The sequence below is a fragment of the Schistocerca cancellata genome, chromosome 6, assembly GCF_023864275.1.
Source record: "Schistocerca cancellata isolate TAMUIC-IGC-003103 chromosome 6, iqSchCanc2.1, whole genome shotgun sequence".
In the NCBI taxonomy this organism is placed as follows: Eukaryota; Metazoa; Arthropoda; class Insecta; order Orthoptera; family Acrididae; genus Schistocerca; species Schistocerca cancellata.
In genome coordinates, this window is record NC_064631.1 from 311,127,317 (window position 1) to 311,139,444 (window position 12,128).

Genomic DNA, 12,128 nt, shown 5'->3' on the forward strand with positions numbered 1-12,128 from the left:
ATACCGCTGCTCTCTAAGCTATAGGTAAGTCTGTCACCACCATCAGGTTATTTGCTTTCACTTTCGTTAGTTTCACTAAATCAAGAGCAAAATGCTACCAACGTAATATACAACTTTGGCTACGCTGAAGTTCAGCCAAAATGTACATTTCAACCTTAACTACACATCTATTAACACAACCAGATCGTTGGCTTTCCGTTTGTTGGCTTCGCCAACTCACAACCAAATTGTTGTCTTCCAACGGAAGCTAGATCTCGTTCTATGCTATGGATCAATGTATTACCTCAATCGGACTTATTGTGGCAATTAAAGTTGTGCTCTTGCATTCCAACCTAGTCACACCTACATCTATCGCCATGCAATCGGAAAGAACAGCCGAAAACTACCTAATCACGTTCTTGGAAATGGCTACGTATTCGAAGAAAGTATTTCTCGCAACGATGAATAAATTACTTCACCCGATTCGATTTAGCGTGTGCTTTTACATGCCAGCCAACCAAATTAAAAAAAAGAAAGCAGCCGATATTTGTGACTACCAAAATTATATGTGAAACTATAGCTTTGCTTTCTCCTATACTGTGCGTATATTAATACATGTATGCATGTGAAAAAAGTCATGTCGTGATTGAGAGACTAAATTACGTGTCCTGTGCTCGCTACTATTTGCTGATAGCAAATCGAGGAAGCTTCATCTTCATTTCAGTATTTAGGATGCTGAAGTTTCGTACTTGGTCGATTTCATATTCATCCTTGCGTTTTCCAAAACGGCGCAATTGCAGTGATACAGCACATTACAGATCTCACCAAACTGCACTGCCTTTTGTACCGTTTGTTGTACTACAGTGGCAGGAAGTCCAGTAGCGGTATACAACAATTTTACTGTAAGCGATACGTATCAGTGTGTCAGTTGCGATGGCTTATCTAAATAGCATCGACGAAACACACTGTTGTGCAGACCTTCTCCGGCAACTATTTTTACATAGGAAACTTATATTTTGGGTGCAAAAACATGGGAAAGTACCACTGATGGTGGCGAGCTGCCTGTACATTGCTGGTATCACGGATGCAGACCAGTTTCTTCTCAGAGTAGCCCTTAGCTCGTGACTCGTGTTCAGCCTCACTGTCTGTAGAGCACAGAGTCCTGCATTATAGATGTCAAACAGAAATATTTTCACAGACGAGCGAACAAATCCAGAGAGGATCTCCCTGCCAATAATGCCATGTGACCGTTTTAATTCATTTCAGAACATTGTTAAAGAGTAGAAATACATCATCTCAATCATTTTTTCTGCTTCAGAAAATGGCATCAAGAGACAAACGAAGTCCAAAACAATAAGAATTAAGATACCTGTATGGTGACTAACAAGGTCGGTCAAGTTATCTGGTCGGTCGGTGTCATTGTGATAGCTCTGGATTTGGATTACACGTTCTGAAAGTAGATGAAATGACAAAGCGTTAATATTAATGACTTAATACAAGACATTCGTATTTTAATTACTTTCCCATACGTTTTACAAACTTATTCAACATCACAACGATATCCGAACCATCTATCTGAGAGCATTTCACTGCTGGTATGCATGCAACATATTCAACAAAGAAATATCACGAAATTTTCATCGGACTCCTTATTCTATATTCATTTGTAATATTTGATTACGTTTGCGCTAACTCAGTAATTGCTGAGACTACAAAAAAAAATGGTTCCAATGGCTCTGAGCACTGTGGGACTTAACATCTGAGGTCATCAGTCCCCTAGAACATAGAACTACTTAAACCTAACTAACCTAAGGACATCACACACATCCATGCCCGAGGCAGGATTCAAACCTGCGACCGCACCAGTCGCGCGGTTCCGGACTGAAGCGCCTAGAACCGCTCGGCCACCATGGCCGGCGCTGAGACTACAAGCACAATCAAAGGTCAAGAAAATATTTTATAATAAATTTGTATATATCTTCTTAAAGTATCATTGCAAAGCATGGGCTTGCTATTAGAAAATTTTATCCCAGGTTTCCTGAATTAAATTACTAGATTTTTCCTGTATCCTTCATATTGAAAACATGTTATTCAAGCCTTCAGTTGATTCATCATTGCAGTCATTTTGGGGAATTGGCAGCAGCAATTCTTAACAAAAGTACAGGACGTTTCCCACGGATGACAACCAAGGGGTTGCCGCCACGAAAAAAATGGGACCTCAAACCGTCAATCATTGTCAGGCGAGTTGGCAGGTGACGGTCAGGTTAGTCTCCCATTAACGTGCATCGCGTCTCCAGACACATCTTTCCTGGTCATCGAGGTCAACCCTAAGAAAGATTCATCACTGAGAATAGCTCTACTCCTCCCAATGAGATTCCAAGCCGAAGGCATGTTTGCAGACACTCCAGACACTGGTGGGATGCGATACTGACTATAGCCTGCCATGGGGCTCGACAACGAGGATCGACGTTTATTTCATAGCATAACCCCCTTTTTTGTTATCCCGCGGTACCCTTGTAGCACACCGTTACGTCTACGATATTCTACCCCCGGTTATGTTGCCCTCCAGGGTATATGATTATGGTAAGGCGTAAGAGCCGTGTTTAACGATTCCCCCCGTTTATTCAAATGAATAACAGCGTCAAGTACGAGTGATAAAAATAATATTTGTTGTTGTTGTGGTCTTCAGTCCTGAGACTGGTTTGATGCAGCTCTCCATGCTCCTCTATCCTGTGCAAGCTGCTTCATCTCCCAGTACCTACTGCAACAAACATCCTTCTGAATTTGGTTATTGTATTCATCTCTTGGTCTCCCTCCACGATTTTTACCCTCCACGCTGCCCTCCAATTGGAGATCCCTTGATGCCTCAGAACATGTCCTATCAGTAAATACCTTCTACTAGTCAAGTTGTGCCACAAATTTCTCTTCTCCCCAATCCTATTCAATACCTCCTCATTAGTTATGTGATTTACCCATCGAATCTTCAGCATACTTCTGTAGCACCACATTTCAAAAGCTTCTCTTCTTGTCCAAACTATTTATCGACCATGTTTCACTTCCATACATGGCTACACTCCATACAAATACTGTCAGAAAAGACTTCCTGACATTTAAATCTATACTTGATTTTAACAAATTTCTCTTCTTCAGAAACGCTTTCCTTGCCATTGCCAGTCTACATTTTATATCTTCTCTACTTCGACCATCATCAGTTCTTTTGCTCCCAAATAGCAAAACTCATTTACTACTTTAAGTGTCTCATTTCCTAATCTAATTCCCTCAGCATCACCCGACTTAATTCGACTACATTCCATTATCCTCGTTTTACTTTTGTTGATGTTAATCTTATATCCTCCTTTCAAGACACTATCCATACCGTTCAACTGCTCTTCCAAGTCCTATGCTGTCTCTGACAGAATTACAATGTCATCGGCAAACCTCAAAGTTTTTATTTCTACTCCATGGATTTTAATACCTACTCCGAATTCTTCTTTTGTTTCCTTCACTGCTTGCTCAATATACAGATTGAATAACATTGGAGAGAGGCTACAACCCTGTCTCACTCCCTTCCCAATCACTGCTTCCCTTTCATGTCCCTCGAATCTTATAACTGCCATCTGGTATCTGTACAAGTTGTAAATAGCTTTTCGCTCCCTGTATTTTACCCCTGCCACCTTCCGAATTTGAAAGAGAGTATTCCAGACAACATTGTCAAAGGCTTTTTCTAAGTCTACAAATGCTAGAAACGTACGTTTGCCTTTTCTTAATCTAGCTTCTAAGATAAGTCGTAGGGTCAATATTGCCTCACGTGTTCCTATATTTCTACGGAATCCAAACTGATCTTCCCCAAGGTCGGCTTCTACTAGTTTTTCCATTCGTCTGTAAAGAATTCGTGTTAGTATTTTGCTGCCGTGACTTATTAAATTGATAGTTCGGTAATTTTCACAGCTGCCAACACCTGCTTTCTTTGGGATTGGAATTATTATATTCTTCTTGAAGTCTGAGGGTATTTCGCCTGTGTCATATATCTTGCTCACCAGATGGTAGAGTTTTGTCAGGACTGGCTCTCCCGATGCTGTCAGTAGTTCTAATGGAATGTTGTCTACTCCCGGGGCCTTGTTTCGACTCAGGTCTCTCAGTGCTCTGTCAAACTCTTCACGCAGTATCATATCTCCCATTTCATCTTCATCTACATCCTCTTCCATTTCCATAATTTTGTCCTCAAGTACATCGCCCTTTTACTACTTCCACCTTTCACCTTTCCCTTCTTTGCTTAGAACAGGGTTTCCATCTGAGCTCTTGATATTCATACAAGTGGTTCTCTTTCTCCAAAGGTCTCTCTAATATTCCTGTAGGCAGTATCTATCTTACCCTTGGTGAGACAAGCCTCTACATCCTTACATTTGTCCTCTAGCCATCCTTGCTTAGCAATTTTGCACTTCCTGTCGATCTCATTTTTGAGACGTTTGTATTCCTTTTTGCCTACTTCATTTACTGCATTTTTATATTATTTCCTTTGATCAATTAAGTTCAATATTTCTTCTGTTACCCAAGGATTTCTACTAGCCCTCGTCTTTTTACCTACTTTATCCTCTGCTGCCTTCACTACTTCATCCCTCAAAGCTACCCATTCTTTTTCTACTGTATTTCTTTCCCCCATTGCTGTCAATTGTTCCCTTATGCACCTTGAAACTCTGTACAACCTCTGGTTCTTTCAGTTTATCCAGGTCCCATCTCCTTAAATTCCCACCTTTTTGCAGTTTCTTCAGTTTTAATCTACAGTTCAAAACCAATAGATTGTGGTCAGAGTCCACATCTGCCCCTGGAAATGTCTTACAATTTGAAACCTGGTTCCTAAATCTCTGTCTTACCATTATATAATCTATCTGAAACCTGTCAGTATTTCCAGGCTTCTTCCATGTATACAACCTTCCTTTGTGATTCATGAACCAAGTGTTAGCTATCATTAAGTTGTGCTCTGTACAATATTCTACCAGACGGCTTTCTCTTTCATTTCTTCCCCCCAATCCATATTCACCTACTACGTTTCCTTCTCTTCCTTTTCCTACTACCGAATTCCAGTCACCCATGACTATTAAATTTTCATCTCCCTTCACTATCTGAATAATTTCTTTTATTTCATCATACATATCTTCAATTTCTTCGTCATCTACAGAGCTAGTTGGCGTATAAACTTGTACTGCTGTGGTAGGCGTGGGATTCGTGCCTATCTTGGCCACAATAATGCGTTCACTATGCTGTTTGTAGTAGCTTACCCGCACTCCTATTTTTTTATTCATTATTAAACCTACTCCTGCAGTCCCCCGTTTTGATTTTGTATTTATAACCCTGTAGTCACCTGACCAGAAGTCTTGATCCTCCTGCCACCGAACTTCACTAATTCCCACTATATCTAACTTTAACCTATCCATTTCCCTTTTTAAATTTTCTAACCTACCTGCCCGATTAAGGGATCTGACATTCCACGCTCCGATCCGTAGAACGCCAGTTTTCTCTCTCAATAATCTTTGACTTAATGAAAATTTGTCGTTCGTGATACACAGCGAAATGTGTACCTTTATATTAGAATCTATGAAACCATTATAAATATAATTAACAAACGTAAAAATGTTCTCTTCCAATTAAGTCACATAGACAATTAGGTCTTCTTTGGGAATTAGGTATTGCTTGATAGCTGTCGCTGAGCTGCATTATTAAATATTAATCCGATTTGTGTGTGTATACTGAATCTCCATTAGAAGTATCAATAAAAATATTTTCTTTCATTAAGACTGCCTCATCTGGAGAACCGTTGGCATTTCAGATAAAACGGTAAGATAAATTTTATTCGGTGCAATTGATATAATTAAATACAGAAGCTCTTCGTTTAGTAACTGATTAATGAAAAAGCCATTTTGTGTGGAGTTACTGCTTCCGAATTACATTCATCAGAAGAGGCAGTCATTTATTTTTCTCGAAGTCCAATAACTTTTCGGCGAGCAATTTTCCGAATGGAAACTTCATTCCTCGTCACGGTCTCTAAAATACCAAACGAACAATTCCCAAGCTAATTGTGGGCCTTAGCTATTTTGTAGTTTTAAAGTATATGAAAGTTAACAGTATTATTATCAGTCTGAACTTTTACAAAACTAACTGAGATGAAATCAAAGATATAATTTGGCCCCAGTTTTCTCATAGCGTTACCGACAACGACAGAGCTCCAATGAATAATTTTACGTACCATTCAATGCTCTTGATCATTAGATTCAGAATATACAGTTAATTTCCAGTAATCGCAGGTGGAAATGCTATAACTGGCGATCTCAGACGAGGACTGCCTGTAAAATACGAAGTTTTACGAGAATATGTAATGTATATATCGGGCTGATGCATACGTTTACGGCGGTTTTATTTTGCATTTTGGTATTCTGGTGGCTATTGGTTTATTTATCGATTATCATTTTTTATTTGTAATTCAGTGTTGCTGGTTGAGTTCATATATTGCCATTTTTCATTTGGAGATAGTGGGTAGCGCTCTGGACACTAGAAAATGGGGTAACAAGTGGAGAAATCGGAGCTTTTGCGCCATTTTCTCAAGGTGAGTTCAATAGACGGGTAACAGGAGTGGATGCAGCCAGAAACAATTGCGCCATGTATGGGAATAATGCCGACGCCGCTGCCGCGGACTTTGACACCCATTCCACACCTGTAACTTCATCGTCACATACCCTCTCCAGCCACCACCACTGCACCTCCCAATCCCCTGCAACCGTCACTTGGAGCACTTCCCCTCTTCCATTCCCCTTCTCTCCAGGCACATCATCCTCAGTAGCACCCTCTTGAGATCCAGCACAAGGACTAAAGTCATCAAGTGCGGCTGGAACACCTACATTGCCAACACCTTACCTGGATCCATCTGCACTATCACCATAGACTCTGCCAGATGTTTCTGCAATGGGTTCCTATGTTGTGGTACCCTTTCCCCCAACCCACTTTCAAACATTTCAGTCACCCGTTTCACCCCAGTAGCATCCACCACTCCCTCCTTACCCACATCCATCAGGAAGACGAGTAACACTCCTTAGAAACGACGCTGCCTCCACCCCAAATCATAATAAAACACCCAGACCAACGGAAAGCAAAGACTTCTTCGACTGCCAGGCCATCCTATCTGCAACAATGACTACAGAACATCACACTTAAATCTTTTTCCGTCCTGACTTAAACTAACTCGTTAAAAAACCATCCTCTTCGAAACCAAAAAAATGTATCCCTTCTTTATTCATCACTCAGATCAGCCCTAGAAAAAACGCTGTCCTTATAAAGTTTCCTAATTCCAAATTCCACAACAGACTCCTCCGTGTCACTTCCATTCCGTATGCAAATCTCACACCCTTTCCTACAACCGCCCTCGCCAAGCAATTTCGCGACCTCCTCGTCATCCCCACGCCATCACTGCCATTATCAAAGGGATCGAACCTGAGACCAAGATGGAGAAGGGGTAGACCAATTACCGCTCTGACGTTGGAGAGCAATCAATATCATTGATGATTCTGGCCTGACCTTCAAAGACCACATTTTCACTGAATCCCCAGCCATAACAGAACACCTATTCTGCCAAGGGGCTGTGATCTACCAATGCCAATACGTAGTTGAACAACCCAAATCCCATCATCAGTTCCAACACTGCCAAAGATGCCTAATGTATAACGACCATCTACCTACTGACAGCAAAAACCCTTCCATCTGCTCCCATTGTAAATTCCAAATTTTCCACAAGCAGTGTCCATATCTCACTTCCCCTCCCTCATGCAATACCAGTAACTTGCCTCACCCAAATGCAGGGCTCAATCTCCATCTTCTAAATGCAAGCTGAAAACTCCCTCCACCGAAACTACTTCTTCCTCCCACAGCTGAACACATCTCTTTTATGACCAGAGTTCTTCAGAACACCCACCCTTTCCAAAGACCACAGACCCTACATTAAATTTCCCTTGTTGGTCACTTTGTCTTCCACCGCAACACACAAGACACTTATTCCTGCAAAAACGTCCTCATAGTCTTCACCAGTTTCAACACTAGTTTAAACCCACCCCAAAATACACATCCCCATCACCCCTTCTCTCCCTAAGTCATAGTGGAACAGCAGTATGATATCCTGTTTCACAGTATCCAGTCTACGGTCGCAGGTTCGAATCCTGCCTCGGGCATGGATGTGTGTGCTGTCCTTAGGTTAGTTAGGTTTAAGTAGTTCTAAGTTCTAGGGGACTGATGACCACAGCTGTTACGTCCCAAAGTGCTCACAGCCATTGAACCATTTGCACGGTATCCAGTCCTTTTCAGTCAACAAACACATCTCCATGCACACCCTCTCCCAACACCATACTAATATTTTCATCCTGGATGAAACCGTCCTCCAACCTGATCATACTACAAGCACTGCACCACGCATCCTCTATCCAACAGAGCCACTTCCCATGGTTCCCTGCTTGGCCATAATCCCTCTATAACATTCCTACCCTATACCTTATTCTCTCTCTCCTACTGAGAACTATAACTGTTATCTGTGCCACTATCTATATCTGACAACATCATACCATTCCAAATGACTTCCTCTTCCACATACACCATACCTTTTCTACCTTTTCCTTTCCTACTTCTATTAATGCTGCTGACCTCTACATCCATAGCCAGTCCCATGTTTATGGTTTCAGTTTACTGACTCCGTTCAAGATGATATAGTCCTTCTTCTTCTACATACCGGTCCTGAAAGCAATTCCACTTCTGAAGTTATCTACGTCTGTACTAACTTCCTTGGGCACATTACTGCAGTGGTCCTCTACCGCATCGGAAGCGATCATGTACCAGTCCTACCCACCATCCACTGCACCACACACCCTACCCATGTCGTCACACCTCTTTTCTCTCCTGAACATATCCAGGACAACTCCTGTACCAACTAGGCTGCCTTCAGCGACTTCATTGTCACTCAACTTGGAAGCAATCCCTCATCCTTCCAATACCCCAATGACGTCCACCATGCTGCCACCTTCCAACAACAGACTTTGTCAAACGCTGTAACTTACCATAATCCTACGAAACCCATCTACCTACACTGTCGCTCACTACCTCCACATGCTCTCCTATTGCTCTGTCAATCGTTTTTACTGACCATTCCTGCAGACTCGTGAGTGAGACACACTTACCCGGTAGCGACAAGTACAACTTATCTGAAACATGCTAAATGCAAAGAAACGCTGCGTTTGGTGTCAAACAGACACAAACCTCAACGCTATACTGCCTGTAAACTCTTCCAGGCGCTGGCGTTTCACCGTCTGACTAGCAACAACCCTGCCGCCTGCTATACCTCCCCACATTATAATCATAATACCTGTAGCAATCTAAACAAAGCCAACGACTTTGCATCCTACCTCCCTGACACAGTCATCATCCCAGATGATCCCCACTTCGGTTACTTCCTATTTCCGACTGTCCAAGAGCGTACCACCTCTCGCACCTAGCTATAAGTACCCCGACAACATCCCAAAGACAGAACTCAGTACTCCAATAACGACACAAAACATTCATAAGATACTCCATAACGAACGCAACACTACTACCAGTCGCAACAGCGTAATCTACCGACACATAAAATAATGTTCTCTCTTCTTCCTAGATGTCCTAGCCACAATTTATAATACAGTCATTTATGTAGATTTCTATCCTGAGCTGTGGAAATTCTTTCAATCTTCCTCTCCCTCAAACCCAATAAACCGGTCTCTGACTCCTCCTCCTACCATCCTGTCAGCCGCGGGTATCAGTCTGTACTGTCTCGGCGTTCTCATAAACACCTAAAACAACACCTATCCATTCTGTCCAATTTCTCCCGTGATGAACAGCTTCTGTACCTTACTCATCTCCTATCTCACCAATTGAACAGTCGCAAATCCGCCATTTTTCTCTTCATTGTACTCTAAAAAGTATCATCTTTAAACTCCAGACCTACGCAATTAGCATAAATTAAGTCCGTGTTCTCCCATGCACTTTCCCTAACCGCCCGTCCTATGTCACTCTCAACAACACCAACTTCCGTATCCTCCATCCCGCTCCTGGTGTATGCCAAGTTTTCGCCCTCTCTCCTTTCCTGTATGTCCTCTAAATCACCGATACCCCTACGCTCCCTCCCTATGTTCATTGTCTCCAGTATGCTGATGACATCGCGTTTCTCGCCCTGTACCTGCTCTCCTGAAATCCCAACGATCTCAATCCGTTTACCTCCAGATGCAACCGGTGGCTCCTCAAAGATGACTCCACCAAAACACAGGCAATAATTGTAGACCGCACCACCCACAGCTTCTTTCCCCATAACTTTTACCTTACCATTTATGACCGTCCTACCCATTTAAGTAACACACTGAAATACCTCAGACACTTGACTGGCGACTGACATCTAAGGCCTTCATTCAACAGAAGTCCACAATAGACTGATATCACTAAAACTGTTAACTGGCCGAACATTCCTTCACATTTCTAAATACCTGTTCCACCCAGTCTCTGCAAGGCAAATGTAGCATGGACTTACGCTCTTACCCTCCCCTACCCACACCCTCTACCAACTTATAAAATTCTCTCCCTCCTCTTTCATCTTGAACATATCCGAATATCTTACATTATCTGTTCACGCGGCACTAGCCACCCGATACTTTCCCCATTGTTCACTGTTCCTCTTACTTAGCCGCGCCTCTACCACCACATTTCCTGAACCCTACACCTCAGCACACTTCATGTCCTCTCTCAACTCCCGCGTCCGGTTATCCTGATTTAGGTTTTCTATGATTTCCCTAAATCGCTCCAGGCAAAAGCCAGGATGGTTCCTTTGAAAGGGCACGACCGACTTCCTTTCCCATCCTTACCTAATCCTATGAGACCGATAACCTCGCTGTTTGGTCTCTTCCCCCAACCAACCAACCAACCTCTCTCAACAAAATTTTAATCGTCTTCCCGTATCAGACCCTGAAATCCGCTTTGATACCCGTCCTACCAAATTTAAAGAAAATCCACTCCATCTTCTTAGGTCAGGACCACCATCCTCTCCACTCCTGTCCACTCACGTCCTAAGGCTAGGTCAGCAACGGCATCCCGCTTCTCTCTCCCGAATTTCTTCTCCAAACATCCGCGCACACAATCACCCTCTTATGTACTATCCCAACTGCTACGTTCCCATGATACCCCTCTTCTTGCCAGTTTAGACCTACCCATAACTTCATTCGCTTATGTATTTATCTTAATGAGTCAACACACTAGCTTTTTGCTTTTTTAACTTATGCAAGTATCCGTCTGTTTTTTTGTTTTGTTTTTTGTTTTGTTGTTTTTTTGTCTTTTGTGAATTATTTATTTCACAGTTCATCTGTGCCAATCTTTTATTTAATCAATAAATGCGCCTTTTATTTTAGCTTAATCTGGATATATATCTTTTTACTATGTAAAATATATATTTTTCCAACCGCTGCGTCCTGTTTTATAATGTGTTTTAAACTTGTTATTCTCATATAGCTGAAGGGCGGAGACTTGTATCTGCTGACAGACTACCCCCTGCCGATATTGGACGAGGGGAATGAAATGGCAATAAAGGAAAGAAAAGCCACCACGGATTTATCCAAATACCTGTGTTTAAGGCGACGCTGATGCTCGATGCATCGACTCGTAACCATCCGCATAGATTGACTGACGTAACTGTTGCCAGACCACAAGGGATGTTATAAATTCCCATCACTCTCAGACCGAGATTACCTTTAACCAGTCGCCACATTTCTGTAATTTTTCTGGGTGGCTGGAAAACTGGTCTGATTCCTTGTCTGTTTAGGACTATCTATCTTGCTAGTTGTTGCACCGCAGAATGGAGACCGCGCTATGTCTTGGTCTTCTTGGCTGGTTTCAACGGCGTCGCGTCTTGGCTTTCTCAACTGCGTTGATCGAATGTCACGGACTGAAAACCCGTTCCTTCAGAACGCTGTCTGCAGATGCTTACACTTAAAATCGAGGTGGTTCAGGTCAGAAATAGTCCGGATCTGTGTACTAAATTATGCAGCATAGCTCTCTCCTGAGTTAGACGATGAAAGCTACCCCATCAAGATGCATATTTGCAAGCG